At 37.7% G+C, this 22,152-nt stretch overlaps 1 long non-coding RNA gene across 1 annotated transcript; it reads left to right on the top strand.

Moving 5' to 3' along the window:
• The first annotated feature begins 1,465 nt into the window (after positions 1–1,465).
• On the top strand, positions 1,466–21,567 carry LOC122674747. Its single transcript, XR_006335027.1, has 3 exons — positions 1,466–1,477; positions 2,466–2,467; positions 21,408–21,567. It is a non-coding gene; the product is annotated as an uncharacterized LOC122674747 (long non-coding RNA).
• The last annotated feature ends 585 nt before the right edge of the window (positions 21,568–22,152 follow it).

Genomic DNA, 22,152 nt, shown 5'->3' with positions numbered 1-22,152 from the left:
GGTAAGCTTTCAGTGGTGTTTTGGGAAAGAGAGAAAGGAGACATTCATGAACTTCATGTGCCTTTTTTTTCCATTTCTTTTAAACTGAGAGGGATGATCTATTAAGACAGGAACATGAATCATTTTTGCTTCCCAGTGTGTCAATATAATAGAGGAAGACTCTAAACCTTCCACTTCCTGGTAATGCCTTTATTCCTTTGCCTCAGCAATGGCAGAAGTGTAGATTGATGGTCTTAATTAACCCCCACAGGATAGCATCCAATAAGATTGATTAATTAACATATATTAATTATTCATTTAAATGGCTGATATAAATGGATTGTCATGTTTTAGAACAATAATCTTTTGGTAGATTCTATTTCATTTGCACCAATTAAAGAAATTCACTGAGACCAATAAAAAAAGAGATTAGCAGAGTTAATCCCACTTACTTAAATAAATTATCTTAATATATTATTACATATAATGAAAATTTACATTTTAATTGAATAGTAATTTAAATGCCTGATGTGATTATCATCAATAAAGAGAACTACTTTCAGAATGACAACAGTAACTTAGTTCCAGGAATTTAAAGGAACAACAGTTTTCTTAGGCAGGAATGGTGGGAAATGAAGTAAAATACAACCAAATATGACAGATACAATAGGGTGTTTAGGTTAATAGGTGCAATGCATGTCTATTATAAAAAGTTGTTGTTGAAGCCATGCTTGTTAACCTTTAACCCTAGAGCTTTATTCAGCAGTTAACTTGCTTACCAGCAGGATATCTTTGTGATTTCTTTAACTAGCTCTAAGCATAGAAAAGTCAGTCCTGACAGAGTGACAGTAAAGAAGGAAACAATTCCTCATGTTTCCTAAAAGAACATATTTCTCACATTTCTTTTAGGAGAATTTTGATACACTAAGAAAAAGTCATGATTTCAGCTTTAATAAGTGATAAGAAAATGGCATCTGTTTAACATCATCAAGTTTTAAAATGCAAAATTTTTGAAGAACCATGGGCCAAGAAATTCAGAGAATGATGAAATTTACATACATGCTGTTAATCTTTATTAACTTCTAACAAATGTTCATTATGTATTTTTGTGTGTGTTTACATGCCTGAAACTGAGGTGGAAATTGATGTTAATGGCTTTAGTCCTTTGTTTCCAATTTAAATGAATAATTTTTAAATTGATATTTTAATGACAGCCTTGAAATAAATGGAGTTATTCTCCCATGACACAAAACTAGGATCCTAATTCTGTATCTTGAAGAGATACAGATGATGTGGGCAACTCATACAGATTTCCATGGCACCCCTGGTTATACTGCTATATCATATCTTTTATGTCATTCTAGTGATCTGTTATTTAATGCTCCATATATTTAACTTAATTTTATGTGTTATACTCTCAAAGACCTTTGTAATGTCCCTATGGGACTGTATCCCAGCAGCGTGCAACACAATGCCCCATATATAGTAGCATCTTAAGGTAACATCTGTGGACTTGGTTTGACTTAACTCTTACTGAGTCAATTAGGCTAAAAAGAAACAGGGTGTGTGTGTGTGTGTGCTGGCAACAGGGAGAGGTAGGGTTCAGACACCATGAGGAAGGGAATGGAGTAAGACAAACACAAGTGAAGAATTAGCAGCTGTGCTTGAAGAAGAGGCAACTGATAAGGAGATAATGAAAGTTGAGGCAGAATACAGGCTCAGGGTCCACTGAAGCGAGGCTCAGGTACAGAGGAAAGCACACATTTATCCTTCGTGTGCAGCATCACGAGACCAATGTGAAAGAGGGCCAGGGAGCACAAGGTCATGGGTGCAGCTACCCTGGTGGAGACAGGGGTAAGCAGAGGCAGAAAGGAGCACATGGCCCATGAAATGGGCACCTCACACTCGGCTCTAGCAATGAGTGACATTTAGGAACCCAGGCCCTGTGCTGGCAGACTGCCAAACCTTTTCAATCACAGCCAGAAACCTACTATTGTCTGAAATACTCCAATTTTAATTACAACATTAAAAAAATCATATAGATCAAATAAAATATATATACAATTTTCACTGATAGCCTAGAAATCAACAGTCTGTGACTTCTAATATTTGCAAAGAGGAGTTATGGAAAATTTTATTATTTTGTTTTTTAAAAGCACAAAAAGTGACATATTTACTGCTGCTTTCCTATATAGTAAAAGATGTGAGATGACACCCCATGACACACTTGGGAATTCAGAAGTGGTGATGCTGCTCAATGGACAACTAGCAATTTTAGCAATTTGTTCAGAGCACCACACATACTATCGGTGGGTCAGTGATCCTTAAATATGCTGAGCAAATGTAGTTGCTTTATTCAGCCGATTCTCTTCTTAAACTTTACCTAGTAGGAGGCTGGGAAGGAGGGAGGAGATTAGACTCTTGCTTTTTATGCAGTTTAACACTCAGTTTGAAGCACACACTTAAACAGTCTCTAGGTAGTAAAGTAGTTCCTATCTCATATGACTCTAGGGCACCACACCTCCCAGCCCCAAGGCCAACCCTCTCCATAAAATGACTTCCTTACACACAATGGCTGTATCTACTTGTTTCTGGCCCTTGCCCCACTATCCTCAGCCTGAGTTTTGCCTTCGGAAAAACTTTAGCCAAAGAATAAGTTTAATCAAAGAAGTGAGAAAATGCAGAAACAAAGGAAAATAATCCAACAAGACTAAATCATAATAATAGTCATTCAGCAGAGTCAAGGACCTTTAGTTGCTTTTCAAGGGCTATAGATAATATTCTGAGCCATATGCTGTGAGCTGTCCTGTAAATACTGAAACTTGCGCCTGGTGGAGGAAGTTAACTACATGATGGCCAGCCTGCAGCCATGACAAAAGCTGCCACAATCCCAAGAATCTGCATCAAAGAAAGGAAATGAAAGACCCTGGAACTGAAGACTTACTGTACCTAAAACAATCAAGATGACATTGATCAGATCATCACCTGGCCAATGGCAAGATGACAGTCAGAGCTGACTGTGCTGATTCTACATGAAGTCCCCTCCCTCTATCTATAAAAGCTCTTACCCACTGTATGTCATAGGGGGGGAGGGTGGCAGAGAGTCAGCCTTTAGGTAGGAGTCTGCCCTCTCCACCCCAGTTGCCAGCATCCGAAATAAAGCAAACTTTCCTTTCCACCTACCTTGTCTCTTGAAAGTGAAAGAGGAGAGTGAAAAGGCTGGCTTAAAGCTCAACATTCAGAAAACTAAGATCATGGCATCTGCTCCCATCACTTCATGGGAAATAGATGGGGAAACAGTGGAAACAGTGTCAGACTTTATTTTTGGGGGCTTCAACATCACTACAGATGGTGACTGGAGCCATGAAATTAAAAGACGCTTACTCCTTGGAAACAAAGTTATGACCAACCTAGGTAGCATATTAAAAAGCAGAGATATCACTTTGCCAACAAAGGTCCTTCTAGTCAAGGCTATGGTTTTTCCAGTAGTCATGCAGGGATGTGAGAGTTGGACTGTGAAGAAAGCTGAGCACCGAAAAATTGATGGTTTTGAACTGTGGTGTTGGAGAAGACTCTTGAGAGTCCCTTGGACTGCAAGGAGATCCAACCAGTCTATTCTAAAGGAGATCAGTCCTGGGTGTTCATTGGATGTTGAAACTGAAACTCCGATACTTTGGCCACCTCATGTGAAGAGTTGACCCACTGGAAAAGACCCTGATGCTGGGAGGGATTGGGGGCAGGAGAAGAAGGGGACGACAGAGGATGAGCTGACTGGATGGCATCACCGACTCGATGGACATGAGTCTGACTAAACTCCAGGAGCTGGTGATAGGGAGGCCTGGTGTGTTGCGATTCACGGGGTCGCAAAGAGTCGGACACGACTGAGCAAATGAACTGAATTGTCTCTTTAGTGGCTTTTGAGTGGCAAACAGTTAGACCCCCACTTTGGGTTAAAATGTGAGCTAAAAAACTCTGGACAATCCTTTATCTTCCCTCAAACTCAGCTCTCAAGCCTATTATCGTCTTACAAAAATGTAGCTAAATAATGACTAAGCCTTTCTCTTTCTTTAGGAATGTGTTGAAACTACATACCATCCTCTACCTCAAGCCCAATTTCCAGAGACAGAGAAATGCTCAAATGTAATATGCATGAAAGTCATGCATCCATAAATACAAAAGGGAAAACCATATTAGAAAATTTAAAATATGATTTGTGCTAGCTAACTTTTGTGGAGAAGAACAGAAATTAAAATTAAATGAAGCCACATTATCTTCATCCTAAATTTACTAAAACCCTTTTGCAAATCCCATATCTCCAGTTTAATTTCAAAGCAGTATTTAAACACTCAAGGCTTACACACTGCAAGTCTGATATAAATATGCCATGAACTTTTTCTGATACCAGGAACATGGATTCTGAAGTTTTTAGACATATTGAACAATTTATCTTTTCACTCTAATTTCTACTCTCTGAATCTAGAAGGCTTTCAAAACACAAAATGATTTAACACAAATGATGTAATGCCATGTATATATTTTAGGCTTTTCTGTGCCAAAGTTCCATTCAAAAAAAAAGGAAGAAGAAAGAAAAAGAAATTACTCTCAGAAGACACTGCACACGATGTAAGCTATTTATATCCCACCACCCCTCCATTGTTCAAAATGAAACCTCCTCTTAAAAGCTTGTCAACAAATGTTTCCGTATGGTGTAGTAAAGAATCCTTGTTTTTAATGTGTCACAGTTAATAACAATGCTAGAATTTATTGCCTTCATAAAAAAACAAATATTCTTTGATTATGTAAACCAAATAAAAATTTGAACCCCAGTGTTTTCTGTTGTCTCAGGAATATACCGGCAAACCAAGATTATATGTTGAATGATTTGAAGCTAATGTACTTCATTCAAGTCCATTCAAGTATAGATTTTGATTAGGTGGAAAATTAGTGTATAATCTGTACTAATTTAAGGATGTAGATTCATCTGCACAGTGGTATGTAAAATCAGTTTTACTTTCAAAGGAGGAAAGGAAACACAATTTCAATATTCATTCCCCCAAACCTAACAAACTGCTGTTGAAATGAAAACTGTGATGTTATGAAGAACTGTAACTATTGAATGAACATAAAAATAGAAAATAGCAATGTTTAAGACATTTGCTGTTCTTATTTTGGAAGATGACTACACAAAGCCAACCTAAAGAGGGGGATAAGATTTCACATTTTATTGGCGTTCAGGGAAACGTTATACCCTGTCTCTGGAAAATCAGAAAGGGAAGTGGTTATAAGGAATCCACATAATAATGTATGGGAAAGCCAACTAGAATTTACAAGGGAGGGGACTCCGCTGGTGAATCGAAGAGCTGCCAAGTCACATGTTGCACAATTTATTAATCGTGAGCTGCTTCACCAGCCAGCAGTTTCTACATTTTCTCCTCATTTATGACTCTATTCCCACTAAGCCACTAAATTATTTTTGGTGCAAAATATGTGTTATGAGCAAAAACACAATACAGGACCAAATGAGAAGAAAGTAAACATTTGGCAGCTTTCAAAAGCAGGTGGAATGGGTCCAGACTGTACACTGTCTACATTTTGAGACTCGGATTTGGCCAGGGAGTAGTATTTTGTTAAATGCTACAAAAGCCCCAGTTTGGTCTTCAAGGAACATGGACTCAGCACCATTTGAAGTCCAATTACTGGGGATCCACTGGCACTAAGAAATGGTAGGTGCCCTTGATCCTGCTCCAAGTAAAGGAAGTTTATAGTAGTCACTGACAGGATGCTTTTAAGAGAGCTCTTAAAAGACTTCACTCACTTTGAAAAAGGCTAAATGTTGCATGTTATACCTGTGCATGAAATTTTTAATTTAAAAAATATATAAAAGTTACCTATATAATCTCCATGTTTGAGGAAAAAATATCTTTCTTTGTGGCCAATATGTTAAGATATTTCATCTCTTAAATGCATGAGATTCTACCAGTTCGGTCGCTCAGTCATGTCCAACTCTTTGCCACACCATGGACTGCAGCACGCCAGGCCTCCCCGTCCATCACCAGCTCCTAGAGCCTGCTCAAACTCATGTCCATCGAGTTGGTGATGAGAGTCTATAAACCTGGATAATGGAAGAGGCCTGGCTTGGGGCATCTCCCCTGTCTGTTAAGATGCTGCTGACTATGGTAATTTGGGTTAGGTTGATGGTGGTGAGGAAAATCCTAATAACTTATCTATATGTGCTCCTCTAAATGAAATGCAATAGATCATAGAAACATTATCTTCCTTCCTAGAGGTATCAAATACCTTCTGCCCCATGACAAGCTTGCAGGACACTGTGCTCTTTAGCCTTAATGAAGAGAGCTATGGAAAGAGATGTCCACCTATCCCTACACTCAGCAGAAACAGTATTTTTAAAACAATTTGAGCTTTCACTATCTGCCTAAGTGAAGACATAATATAGACAGCTCACGCAGGCAAAAACAAATGCAGACACAAAGTAATCTACACCTTCACGGCTGTGTGGCAAATTTCACTACATCTCCTCTCTCCGTTGCATTTCTTAGCAGTACTTGCAGATATTATTCAGATCCCTCTAGTTTCCTCTCCACATCCCTTCATTTTCAGAAGAGGAACATCACTTGTTTACTGCAGTGTCTGAGCTCAACCAAAAACACTACCTCAAATACGTTCTATTACCCTCCTTACCTTTATCCATATTCTTCCCTCACTGCTACCTACCATGCCAACTTACCGTAGCAAATGCCCCCATCTCTGCTTTACCTTGCATCCCTTCCTCCACCTGAAGGAGTCCTGGACCATCATCACTTCTGTTTTACCTCGTCACTATCTCTGCTCCTGCTGACCAATGGCCTATATTCACAAATGCCATCAAGTCATCTTCATATACAACACCTCTATAAAGTCACTCACTAATCTCTTGAGTTTTTAAGATTCATAGAATTTTAGATTTGAAGAACATTAGAGTAAGAAACTTAAAAATATTTGTTCTAACTAAATCATGTTACAAGTAAAGGGAAAATCTCAAGTACTTTTTAGTTCTTCCTCTATGCCCAATACGCCCAATACCTATTCATTCAAAGGTAACAAATGACTCACAATTATTTTTTTCTTAGTCTTTATCTTTTCTGGCTTTGCTATTTGGGGTAACTGCTCCCGCTCAGAAAAATTGTTTCCTGCCAATTACCTACAGCCATAAATTGATTCTAACACACTGTCATTTAGAAACATTGCAGATACACACAGCCTTCCCATCAAGGACTTAACCCAAACTTTTAGAAATATCCTTGACTCCCTTTCCCTTTGACTTTTACCTTAAAAACCATATGAAATAACACCTGTCCTCTCCCTTTTTCCTGTTGCCCCTTTGTGGCTTTCACTTTCTCTTAATGAACTATTACACCAGGCTCCAAAAGAGGATCCTCACAGTCATTTTCTATCCTCCCCAGTGAAATTCTGATATGGTCAGTTCACCCTTAAAACCATTCTTATAGTTAGGGCTCCAATCTCTAATGTGGTTCCCAACTAAACAAACTACAATGCCTACCATTCAAAACTGTTTGGAATTTGGTCCCAATCTTTATTTCAAGTTTCATCATTCACTAGTCTTTTTTGGAACCCTAAATTGCAGTCAAAATGAGGGTCTGGATGCTCTCTAAACACATTCCATGCTTCCTGCCTGTATATTATGCCTCTATTTGTTATATTATGTTTCTTATACTTCCCTTCTTCACCAACATCAATGTCAGCTGAAACACTCATGATCAAAGTGAACCTCAAGGAACATCTCACTCATGCAGCCTGTTCTAATCAGTCAAACAGAATAGAGACTTCTCTATTCACTGTGTATTCTTCTTCAATGTCACCTAGGATATTGTCTCATTTTAGAGTCTTCGATCCTTGTATCATTCCTTCCCTGAGAGTAAATTTTTTGAGGCTTAGAAATCTTTGATTTTCTTTCTTCCATAGTGTTTTTTTTAAAATAGGAATTCAGCTATAGGTTTAGGTATTATCTTATAGGTTCTAGAAAACTCAACAGGTTTTAGAGTAAACTCTCTTTCCACACCCCATCCTAGTCCCCCACTAAACTTCCTCTATACAAAATTTCTCTAGACTGGGCTAAGGGTCCCACTAGTGATTTTGTAATCCAGTCCCAAAAGTTGCAAGTCAAATTTCTCACCTTTTGGCATAATTTCCACCAGTCATTTACACTGGTAAACAGTCTAATTAATGTTCTCTTCAAAATTCCATATTTAACCTCTCCCTTTTTGCCATCAGCTTGCCTCTGTCTTAGATCAACTCCTCCACATTTACCTGGACCACTGCCACAGCCTGGAAACTAAGTCTGACTTCTTTGTAATCCATCCTCCACATTGCTACTAGGATAATTTCTCTAATGGCAAAAATGATCACTTACTTCCTTTTTAAGTCTTCCCAGATTCCCTAACCTAAAGAGGAGTGTCCAAACTCTTTGTATAATTTGCAAAGTCTTTCACATCTGGCCCCTGCCTTCCTTTCCATGCTCATTTTATGCTACCAGTTTACCTTTGTCAGGCAAACATAGAAAAAAGCTTGGTATGCTGTTCCCCTTTGCTTAAGTAAATCCTGTTCATTCTTCAAGGCTCAACTCAATCCTCCTGCTGGTATATGTCATAAAGCATTTGGGTGTCCTTCCTCTGTCAAATTGATAGTAATTCCAAGTTTGTCTATTTTTACCAAAGAATGAGAAATCCCCCCAGACTGAAATATTGCTAGATTATGTTTCATATTCATAGAGTCTAATGAACTATAATAATTGTAGAATTAAAAATACATGAATTTATTACAAGCATACAATAATTTAACTGTGATTTATATCAAACCACATGGTACTTACAATATCCCTTTTACAAATTCAAAGACAAATAAACCAAAGTAATATATTATCTAGGCTTTCATATTTAAAAGTAAAAAATAGATAGAATACACTAAACACTGTTTAAAGATAGCTGTCAATTCTGGTGGAAGGACCAAGTGAGATGGGATAGAGGAGAAACACAGAAGTAGATATAACATACTGTTAAGATACTTCTTTGGTTGGGTAGTAAGTTTTCTGGTATTCCTTTCATGTTGATTAATTATGTTTTTTAAAATGTGACCATTCATGGATCAAAAGTAACAATGTGTCATGAACCAAGCATTGTAATTAATCTAATTTAATGGAGTGTTTAGGCCACAGTGCACCTGAGATTTATTTGGTTACTAATTAACAACAACAAAAAAATCTACAATTGTTATTAGTTAGATCTTAGTAATCATACTTTTATAAAAAGAGACAGGCAGCTGTACCTTTCCACTATATTCTTTTTCATCTATAATGCCATGGGAAAATATAAAAATATGACATAATATAGAGACCACTACAAATGTGAACAGGTAGGCAAATATATCCACCCTAACATTCACATTTGCATGTGGAGCTTTAATTATAAAATGGATCTCTTCCTTGAGGAAAAAAAGTACAGTAGAGAGATTAATCACAGAATTCTCATTCTCTGGATACACTGATAAGGTTCACTCACTCAGTCATCCAGAATTTGAGAAAGAGTTTTATATAATCCAGGGTACACTAGATACCTTCAGGCTCCCCCAGTGGCCCAGCAAGTAAAGAATATGCCTGCAATGCAGGAGACACAGGCATGGTTCCTGGGTCAGCAAGATTCCCAGCAGAAGGAAATGACAACCCACTCCAGTATTCTAGCCTGCAAACTTCCATGGACAGAGGAGCCTGGCAGGCTACAGCCCACAGCATCGCAAAGAGTTGGACACAACTGAAGTGACTAACCACACACACACACACACACAAGATACCAAGGATACAAAGATAAAACAAGGCTCCTGACACCACAAAACATACAGAGGCCAAGGCTTCCTCCTTGTGTGCAATTTACACTGAAAAACTGACTTAGCAGCAACATGATAGAGTGCCATCCATGGAAGTTACTCCTCAAGCCTGTTCAAGGGGAATTATGGAAATTTTGAGAAGTATTTCTTTTATCAATTTTAAACACATATTATGGCACCTCAATTCCCAAGAGATGAAATTCTTTCTTTAATCTCTAACATAGAGTTTGATAATTTTTAAACTATAGTTATAGCTGGATTTCTTGGAAAGTAAATACTAATTGCAGCAATAGTAACTAGATTTTTAAGTAGATTTTTAAAGCCTTATTATTCAGTAATTCATAAAGGGAGCAGTATATAATTTTATTTAAAATGGAATAATAACCTTAGTCCATTTTATAGTGATTTTGCAAATACTGCTTAATATCATGCCAATCAAACTTTAAGTACTTACTCCTTATTTGTATTTAGAATTTTGTAGTAAAGATTTATAGACCTTCTGAGATACGCACTTTTCACATCAGTTAACTATATGAATCATAGAGAAGAAACAAAAACAATTCAAATGACGGTAGCATAATACATACTTTTGAATATCAGAAATGTGGAAAAAAGTATAAATAAAGCTCATTATAGATTTTTATACAGAACAATATTACCATTGAGTAATATGCATGTGGAAAATGTTTTAAGTTGTGTTTAGTACAGTAAATATCCAGCTCAGCATTGTTTCATGGTAAGTAAAGAAACTGAAGGATACCGTGACAAAGTAGAAAGGTAAGACTAAGGTAGGGTTAAAGTGCTAATTCTTTTTACTTTCCTTTCACTAGTATTCAACACACATCTCACAATTACCACACAATTTTCATAGGTGACATGTTGGAGGGGAAATCCATACTAGATGAAAAACTTCTGTATACAATATTACAAAAACTACTTATATATAACATTACTCTTCAAAGTGGCAGTGTAGTCTAAGTCATCTAATTAACCAAAACTTCACAGAAGGAAAAGAAAAATAAAAAGAGGAAAGAAATGAATGATAGTTTTGATATAAGGATAAGCCTATGAGACTTCAGTGATTTATCATAATATAAAGGCAGTAAGTAAAGAGAGAAAAATGAGAGCTTTAGCAGAAAGTACACAACATAAAACTTCAAAGAAACTTGCCATAACGTATGTTATCCTAGTTATAAAGAAAAAAGAAAAGAAAATATCCATCCATTTAAATCTAAAACAAATGGTCACTTAGCTGGCATAAGCAACCTTTGTCCAGGCAGGAGGGTCAAACCTTAGGAGAGAAGATAACAATTCCTTCATTAGGACACAAGTAAAAGTAGATTTCATGGTTATATTTTCTAATGTTAAAAATCTGGGCTTCACTATTCTAAATCCTCTGAATTCTCAGTTTTGAAAAGTGAACAAGCCAAATCTATATACATTCTTATGATTTACATTCATACATTTGTTTCTATTCCCAACCACAATGTATCACTATTTCTAAAAACACAAGGAGATAAGAAAGGATGGTTGTATTTCCCCTAATATCTTGATGGGTTTATGATTATGATGTGATTTATAAAGAATTAAATACTACTTTTTAAGAGACATTCACTTCAAAAATTTTATTTGTTATTTATTGTTTTTCTATATCTTGACTGAGGTGGTGATTACAAGATAGTGAATATATTTTTAAAGGTCATCAAATTTGTATTTTCATTTCCAGATATGGTGAAATAAGATGTTTGTCCATTTGCCTTTAACAGTCAATAATTCAGGCAAATTATAAGAAGCATAGTTTTCAGACTTGGACCAAATATAGCATAATTTAATGATTATTGAGAAGACAAAATAAATAAGCACAGGAACCCAAATAGAGCCTGTCAACCTCTCTAAACCAATAACAAAGAATTTAAAACTTGAGGTAGCCAAAGCATCTATAATTCATAGGGCAGGGTACCAGACAGACATGATCTACATAAAGAGAGAGATCAGGAAATCCACAAAGCATTTCCCTTGAGTCTTCACCTGTACAGTGAGTAAATAAATGGTGGACACAGGGAAACTATCTAAGGCTAGGAACAGAAGCACATGAAAGACAGAAGCAGCAAAATCATAGGAACACCATAGGGCCAACTATAATTGATGTTCTCATTAGCCAGAGTTGAGATACCTCCACAACAAGTGGAATAACAAGTAGAGTATTGGAAAACGGATAGCCTCAAAACTGAGGCCAAAACTCACTACAGATTAAAGGCTGTTCTGGTCCTGCCCAACAAAGCTTAAGCTCAATCGTGAGGAATATAAAATTATTTCAAGTAACTTAAATGAATGCCATAACCCAGCCCAAACATATTTAAAGCAATACAAAATCAAACAAAACCAGGCTCCAACATAAAAATATCATAAATTTAATGACTAGCATCCAATTAAGAAATTCTAAGCATGGTGACAAGCTGAAAAACATGATTGACAATTAGGAGAAAACCAATCAATCGTGGTACCTTGAGAAATAACACAGATGACGGAATTAGCTGAAAAGTATGAAATCACTGTAGATGGTGACTGCAGCCATGAAATTAAAAGACGCTTACTCCTTGGAAGGAAAGTTATGACCAACCTAGACAGCATATTAAAAAGCAGACACACTAATTTGCCAACAAAGGTCTGGCTAGTCAAGGCTATGGTTTTTCCAGTGGTCATATATGGATGTGAGGGTTGGACTGTGAAGAAACCTGAGCGCCGAAGAATTGATGCTTTTGAACTGTGGTGTTGGAGAAGACTCTTGAGAGTCCCTTGGACTTCAAGGAAATCCAACCAGTCCATCCTAAAGGAGATCAGTCCTGGGTGTTCATTGGAAGGACTGACACTCAAGCTGAAACTCCAATACTTTGGCCACCTCATGCGAAGAGCTGACTCATTTGAAAAGACCCTAATGCTGGGAAAGATTGAGGGCAGGAGGAGAAGGGGACAACAGAGGATGAGATGGTTGGATGGCATCACTGACTCAATGGACATGGGTTTGGGTGGACTCCGGGAGTTGGTGATGCACAGGAAAGCCTAGCATGCTGCAGTTTATGGGGTTGCAAAGAGTCAGACACGACTGAGCGACTGAACTGAACTGATGCTAAAACAGCTGTTACAAATATCTTTCATATATTTAAGAAATTATGGTAGAGGAAAGCATGAGCCTGATAAGGAAAGATATGGATAATATAAAAATACAATGTTCAGAAAAAAAAAATACACTGGATGGCATTAAGATTAAATACAATGGGAGAAAATGATAGTAAACTTGGAACTATAGCAAATTATAGCAAAAATATTAGAATCTATCAAAATGCATTTTATCTTATTTACTTCTTTTTGTGGGGAGGGATAAATCAGGAATTTGGAATTAATAGATACACACTGCTATATACTGGCTTCCCAAGTGGGTCAGTAGTAAAGAATCCACCTGCTAAGCAGCAGATGTGGGTTTGGTCCTTGAGGTAGGGAAGATCCCCTGTAGAAGGAAATGGCTACCCACTCCAGTACTCTTTCCTGGAAAATCACATGGAAAGAGAAGCTTTGTGGACTAAGTTCATGGGGTAATAAAAGAGTCAGACATGATTTAGCAACTAAACAACAACATTACTATAGATAAAACAGATACACAACAAGGACTATCACACTGGACTATACTCAGTTTCTTGTAATAACCTCTAATGTAAAAGACTTTCCACACTTTTGAAAAACCAAATATAACATTGTAAACAGCCCCAACCTTAGATCATGAAGTCCTATTAATATAATACCTTGGTACATAGCTAATGAAAAAATACTTATATTAAATGGACCTGGCAGTTCAGACCCGTGTTGTTCAAGGATCAACTGTATTTTGACAATTTCAGCATTAGTGATGTGATACAATGGGCATGTATAACTCAAGTTAAGTCAATTTCCAAATGTGTCCATCAAGAAAGCATTTTTTTTTAAGAAAGCATTTTTGAAAAGTGATCAACCGACATGCTAAATCAAGAACACCCAGTTTAAACACCTCAAACATGCAGCATACTATCAGAATGGGCTGAACTTGAGAGGTGGCTACACAGCCTTCCTAAAATTTCTGTCTTTGATCAATAACTAATGTTTTGCTAATTAGGTTACTGGATATATAAAATAGGTTTTTATTGGTGAAACTAGCAACATATCTTGTTAATTTCAGTGATAAAATGAACACTCACTGCTAAAATTAAAGGTAATTAAGATGAAAGTTTTAAAAAAAAAAAAAGATGTGTGGAGACCCTAAAATAATCTAGAACTTTGAGTAGCAAAATATCAACATTGCCCAGAAGTTTATCAGAAATGTAAAATCTCAGGCTCCACTCCAGGCATGCCATATCAGTATCTGTATTTTAACAAAATCCTCAGATGATTCACACGCACTCCTTTAAAATCTTTCCCCACCTTTTATGAGCAAGTTAAAAAGAATTTGAGCAAGACCTGTAATTTATACCTTAAAGGAATATTGTCTTAGGTTTAATTCTATGGGGTCTGTCCAATCATAACTTTTGACTCTGTTGGCCGAAAGAATAACAAAATGCTGCTCCAAAATTCTGCATCTGTCTTAAGTAAATCTTTCATCCAAAATGCCAAACAGAGTATATAACAGGGCAAAAAGTTTTCATTATACATCCAGGGCGGTCTTTATGTCTACTGTCCCAGTATAATTACTAATAATGCTCCATTTCACATTCAAAGGTGATAAATTATAAGGTCAGTCTAAGAATAAGTCATGTGACTTTTTACTTTTGAGCTTGCTTACTAATAATAAGGGCTTCCCAGGTGGTACTAGTGTTAAAGAATCCAACTGCCAATGCAGGAGACAAGAGATGAGGGTTTGATACCTGGGTCAGGAAGATGCCCTGGAGGAGGGCATGGCAATCCATTCGAGTATTCTTGCCTGAAGAATCCTATGGACAGAGGAGCCTGGTGGGCTATAGTCCACAGAATTACAAAGAGCTGGACACGACTGAAGCAGCTCAGCACACACACACACTAAACTCCCACATTGATAGTTTTCACAAGGATAAAAGATGGGGAACTTTCCCTTTTGGAAACCTCTAACATCTTTGATATTTCAAAATCACCATATTATTCTGTTGTCTTGATATGTCATCCTACCTAAAAGACTTATCAAGCATGGTGAAAACACTATTCATGAACTGAGAGATATGGGAGAAATCAAATGACTTGCCAATGTACAGTTTGCTACCCATTACTCCTTAAGTCAATTTCTCTATAAAATGCTTTGTAATTTTAAAAATAAGGTAGGATAGAAGAATACTCCAGTTCTAAACTGACAATATTGTTGATGTGGAAGTTAATCAATATTAAATTTTAAAATGCTTTGATCCACAACCTTAGTACAAAAAAAACTCAGTTCAAAAAAAAAAACCCACTTAATCTTTATCCACTCATATCTATGCAAGTATTAAATCAACCACCAGAATCATATATATTTTAGCCAATATTAAATCTTAGTATTTTAAATCCCATCGCAAAACACAATGAAAGTTAAAATGAGGGAAATTTAGTACTTTCTCAGTGCCAAAAATTGCACCATATCATCTAAATCAAAATGCATTTGTAACAATGCAACTCAAGGCCATCATTCAGTTCTAAGTTACTGTTTTCTGAAAGTAAATAAAACGGTTTGGAGCTCTTATTTAAATAGATTCTAGATTTGTGGTACAGTTTTGGCAATGATGAGTTTTCTTGGTACATCAATGTTACCATAACGGTTACAGAAGTTATGAACATAGCATTTGTGGTAACCAGTTTACAATTGAGAATCGAAAGATGCATTTTCAGGATCATAAATAAAGCTAAATACCCTCTTATTCAAAGGAAGGAATATCCAAAACCTGACCAGTTGTACAAGGATCCCAATTAACTAAGACATTTCTTACTAGCATGCACGCCAGTGTGTGACTACCCTACAATTGTGGAAGCAGGTCACTGTGGACTTACTATCTGTCTTAGGAAATGCCCTTTAAGTCAGAGTGAGTTTCAATGATTCTTACTTTAAACGTGGCAAATCCACTTGAACATTAAGAAATACCCATACATTTACTTATCAAACAGGTTTACCAAGAACACAATGCTAAATTGATTAAACTATTGAATTGATTGACCACAGAAATTTATCAAAAATATTCTCATTTCTGAGACATTAAGTAATAATAGTTTTCAGTTCTTTGTTGTTCATATTCCTTTCTTCCTACATTTTGGTATGACTTCTGAGTTGCTTAGATGGGTTATTTTTGCAGTGTTTCACAGCCAAAAGTTTCTTCACCTTCTCAGGAATTAAAGCACAGTTTAAGAGTTTAAAAATGAATTTAATTCTCACCATTCCCATCATAATGGCCATATCAACTATGTTGAAGAGTAAGTTGCTAGGAGTTCCTTTCCAAATCCCAAATCCGTGAGTGTAAATTTTGTTCTTTCAGTTTAGCAAAATGAAACTAATGGATATCAATAATCTATATGTGGTTTCCACAATAAATTAATACACTAATAAATTAGTGCACTGTAAAGTGCACTACATCAGGAGTTAGGAGACATCATAGGAGTCTCATCTCTATTTAACTATTCTTGTTCTATTCTTAACCTTTGAGAGCCCAGGATCTGAGTATGTTCGTATGCTAATTTAGCCACTTGGTCATGGTGACCTTGGGCAAGTTACTCACTATTCCCTCTGCCACAAATTGCACATCAGTTATATGGACATGACTTGCAGTAGCTGTGTTTGAATGCTAAGCATGTTCATTCATTCAAAGAGTTTTAAAACAGTGTCTGGAATAGAAATCATTGTATAAATACTTTAAGTGTTTGTTTTACAAAGATTTTAAGACAAGTGCTTTGATAACAAATTCCAGACTAAGTTTCCCCTTCTCCTTACAATCTCACTTGAAGAGATTTATAATTTCTAAGGTCTTTAGACTTCTAAGAATGTGTCAATTCAGTTCAGTCGCTCAGTCATGTACAACTCTTTGTGACCCCATGGACTGCAGCATGCCAGGCTTCCTGTCCATCACCAACTCTTGAAGCCTGCTCAGACTCACACCCATCAAGTTGATGATGATGGCATCCAACCATCTCATACTCTGCCGTCCCCTTCTCTTCCTGCCTTCAATCTAAGAATGTGTACATTCTCCTAAACTTCTAAAAATATATGAATAACTAGTCATCTTCAAACCTTATATCTTAATATTGTCCTCCTCAAGCAATCAAAAGGTACTCTTACCTAGACTTGTATTTTTCACACTGGACATGTATCTAGAAGGAAATACCAAGGGAATATATGAAGCCACAAAATGGCTGTCACACATCTATTAAAAGTATACTCATAGAGGGGACATAACTAAATAAGTAAACGATCTGAACAAAAGGAGCTATGGAGTAGAAAGTAGAAGTCACGACATGTTAAAATATAATAGAGATACTTCTGTAGAGTAACTGGAGAATCTCTGTTCAAAAGGATAAGAAGTGGGTCTTTTTAAACATCTACATCTCTATGATGTGTGTGAATAAACTTAGATCACATATTCTACCCCACAACAGATTTTCCAACCTGGGGACCCGATAAAGGGGCTGAGAACCCGCAGGGAATTTGACTTTGAGGACCAGTGGGATTTGAATACAGAAGTTCCACAGACCTGGGGAAACAAGAACTCTTGGAGAGCACAAACAAAACCTTGTGTGCACCAGGACCCAGGAGAAAGGAGCAGTGACCCCACAAGAGACTGACCCAGACTTGCTTATGACTGTTCAGGAGTCTCCAGCCAAGGCGTGGGTCAACAGTGACTTGCCACGGGGTCAGGGACGCTGACTGCAGCAGTACTGGGAGGTACTACATGCTGGCTTAAGTCCTCTTGGAGGAGGTTGCCTTTGCCTCATAGTTTGGCCTCAGGCCGAACTACAGGGAGGGAACACAGCCCCACCCATCAGCAGAAAATCAAATTAAAGATTTACTGAGCATGGCCCTGCCCACCAGAACAAGACCCAGTTTCCCCCTCAATCAGTCTATCCCATCAGGAAGCTTCCATAAAGCCTCTTATCCTTCTCCTTCAGAGGGCAGACAGAATGAAAACCACAATCACAGAAAACTAACCAAACTGATCACATGGACCACAGCCTTGTCCAACTCAATGAAACTATAAGCCATGCCACGTTGGGCCATCCAAGACAGACGGGACCAAGTGGGGAGTTCTGACAAAATGTGGTCCACTGAGAAGGGAATGACAAACCATGTAGGCATTCTTGTCTTCAGAATCCCGTGAACAGTATGAAAAGGCAAAAAGATAAGATACTGAAAGATGAACTCCTCAGGTTGGAAGGGGCCAAATATGCTACTGGAGAAGAGAAGAGAAAATGCTCCAGAAGGAATGAAGAGGCTGAGTCAAAGTGGAGACAATGCCCAGTTGTGGATGTGTCTGGTGCTGAAAGAAAAGTCTGATGTTGTAAAGAACAATACTGCACAGGAATCTGGAATGTTAGGTCCATGAATCAAGGTAAATTGCAAGTGGTCAAACAGGAGACGGCAAGAGTAGACATCAGTATTTTAGGAATAGGTAGTGGTTCATGACATAACACAGGAAGCAGTGACAAGACCATCTCCAAGAAAAACAAATGCAAAATGGCAAAATGATTGCCTGAGGACGCCTTACAAATAACTAAGGAAAGAAAAGAAGCCTAAAGCAAAGGAGAAATAGGAAAGATCCCCATTTGAGAGCAGAGTCCCAATAAATAGCAAGAGGAGATAAAAAACCCTGCCTCAGTGATCAATGCAAAGAAATAGAGGAAAACAACAGATGAGAAAGATTAGAGATATCTTCAAGAAAATTAGAGATACCAAGGGAACATTTCATGCAAAGATGGGCACAATAAAGGACAGAAATGATATGGACCTAACAGAAGCAAAAGATATAAGGAAGAGGCGGCAAGAATATATAGAAGAACTATACAAAAAAGATCTTCATGATGCAGATAACCATGAGGGTGTGATCACTCACCAAGAGCCAGACAGCCTGCCATGTGAAGTCAAGTGGGTCTTAGGAAGCTTCACTATAAACAAAGCTAGTGGAGGTGATGGAATTCCAGCTGAGCTATTTCAAATCCTAAAAGATGTGCTGTGAAAGTGCTGCACTCAATATAACAGCAAACTTGGAAAACTCAGCAGTGGCCACAGGACTGGAAAAGGTCAGTTTTCATTTCACTCCTAAAGAAAGGCAATGCCAAAGAATTCTCGAACTACCGCACAATTGCACTCATCTCACACACTAGCAAAGTAATGCTTAAAATTCTCCAAGTCAGGCTTCAACAGTACGTGAACCATAAATTTCCAGATGTTCAAGCTGTGTTTAGAAAAGGCAGAGGAACCAGAGATCAAATTGCCAACAACCTTTGGATCATCGAAAAAGCAAGAGAGTTCCAGAAAAACATCTACTTCTGCTTTATTGACTATGCCAAAGCCTTTGACTGTGTGGATCACTACAAATTGTGGAAAATCCTTAAAGAGATGGGAATACCAGACCACCTGACCTGTTTCCTAAAAACTCTGTATGCAGGTCAAGAAGCAACAGTTAGAACTGGACATGGAACAACAGGCTGGTTCCAAATAGGGAAAGGAGTATGTCAAGGCTGCATACTGTCACCCTGCTTATTTAACTTTATGCAGAGTACATCATGAGAAATGCCAGGCTGGATGAAACACAAGCTGGAATAAAGATTGCCAAGAGAAATATCAATAACCTCAGATATGCAGATGACACCACCCTTATGGCAGAAAGTGAAGAGGAACTAAAGAGCCTCTTGATGAAACTGAAAGAGGAAAGTGAAAAAGTTGGCTTAAAACTCAACATTCCAAAAACCAAGATCATGGCATCTGGTCCCATCACTTCATGCCAAATAGATGGGGAAACAGTGGAAACAGTGAGAGACTTTATTTTGGGGGGGGCTCCAACATCTCTGCAGATGGTGACTGTAGCCATGAAATTAAAAGATGCTTGATCTTTGGAAGAAAAGCTATGACCAACCTAGATAGCATATTAAAAAGCAGAGACATTACTTTGCCAACAAAAGTCCATCTAGTCAAAGCTATGGTTTTTCTGATAGTCATGTATGGATGTGACAGTTGAACTATAAAGAAAGCTGAGCGCTGAAGAACTGATGCTTTCAAACTGTGGTATTGGAGAAGACTCTTGACAGTCCCTTGAACTTCAAAGAGATCCAACCAGTCCTTCCTCAAGGAAATCAGTCCTGGATATTCACTAGAAGGACTGAGGCTGAAGCTGAAACTCCAATACTTTGGCCACCCAATGTGAAGAACTAACTCATATGAAAAGACCCTGATGCTGGGAAAGACTGAAGGCACGAGGAGAAGGGGATAACAGAGGATAAAATGGTTGGATGGCATCACCAGCTCTATAGACATTAGTTTAAGTAAGCTCCAGGAGTTGGAGATAGATAGGGAAGCCTGGCATGCTGCATTCTATGTAGTCGTCAATTATCAGACATGACTTAGCGACTGAACTACAATGGACCAGAATGGGTGAATTTAATTCTGGTGATCATTATGTCTAATACTGTGTGTAAGAATCCCTTAGAAGAAATGGAGTAGGTCTCACAGTCAACAAGAGTCCAAAATGCAGTAGTTGGATGCAATCTCAAAAATGACAGAATGATCTCTGTTCATTTCCAAGGCAAATCATTCAACATCACAGTAATCCAAGTCTATGCCCCAAACACTAATGCTGAAAAAGCTGAAGTTGAATGATTCTAGGAAAACCTACAAGACCTTTTAGAACTAACACCAAAAAAAAAAAAGATATTCTTTTCATCATATGGGACCTGAATGCAAAAGTAGGAAGTCAAGAGATACCTGGAAAACAAGCAAGGAGTACAAAATGAAACAGTTTAAGGGCTTTGGAGTACAAAATGAAGCAGGACAAAGGCTAACAGGGTTTGTCAAGAGAACACACTTGTCATAGGAAACACCCTCTTCCAGCAACACAAGAGACATCTCTACATATGGATATCAACAGATGGTCAATACTGAAATCAGATTGATTATATTCTTTGCAGCCAAAGATGGAGAAGCTCCATAGTGTCAGCAAAAACAAGACCTAAAGCTTACTGCAACTTAGATCAGGAACTCACTGGAAAATTCAGAATTAAACTGAAGAAAGTAGGGAAAACCACTAGAGCATTCAGGTATGCCCTAAATCATATCCTTGTGTTTATACAGTAGAATAGACAAATAGATTCAAGGGATCAGACCAGATAGACAGAGTACCTGAAGAACTATGGATGGAGGTTTGTAACACTGTACAGCAAGCAGTGATCAAAACCATCCCCAAGAAAGAGAAATGCATAAGGAAAACGGTTGTCAAAGGAGGCCTTACAAAGAGCTGAGAAAGGAAGGGAAGTGAAAGGCAAAGGAGAAAAGTGAAGATATACCCATCTGAATGTGGAGTTCCAAAGAATAGCAAGGAGAGATAACAAAGCCTTTCTAAGTGAATGATGCAAAGTAAGAGGAAAACAAAAGAATGGGAAAGACTATAGAGCTCTTCAAGAAAATTAGAGATACCAAGGGAACATTTCATGCAAAGATGGGCACAGTAAAGGACAGAAACAATACGGATCTAGCAGAAGCATAGGAGATTAAGAAGAGGTGGCAGGAATACACAGAAGAACTATGCAAAAAGGGCCTTAATGACCCAAATAACCACAATGGTGTGATCACTCACCTACAGCCATACATCCTGGAGTGTGAAGTCAAGAGGGCCTTAGGAAGCATCAGTACGAACAAAGCTAGAGGAGGTGATGGAATTCCAGCTAAGCCATTTCAAATCCAAAAAAAAGATGCTGTTGAGTGATGCACTCAATCAATACGCCAACAAATTGGGAAAACTCAGCAGTGGCCACAGGACAGGAAAAGAGTTTTCATTCCAATTCCAAAGAAAGGCAATGCCAAAGGATGTTCAAACTATTGCACAATTGCACTCATTTCGCACACTTGCAAGGTAATGCTCAAAATCCTTCAAGATAGGCTTTAACAGTAGGTGAACTGAGAACTTCTAGATGTACAAGCTAGATTTTGAAAAGGCAAAGGAACCAGAGATCAAATTGCCAACATCTCTTGGATCATAGAAAAAGCAAGAGAATTCTAGAAAAACATTTACTTCTGTTTCTCTGACTATGGGAAAACCTTTGACTGTGTGGATCACAACA

Source organism: Cervus elaphus, chromosome 18 (assembly GCF_910594005.1).
Source record: "Cervus elaphus chromosome 18, mCerEla1.1, whole genome shotgun sequence".
NCBI classification, from domain to species: Eukaryota; Metazoa; Chordata; class Mammalia; order Artiodactyla; family Cervidae; genus Cervus; species Cervus elaphus.
This window is presented reverse-complemented; position numbering and strand designations above follow the sequence as displayed.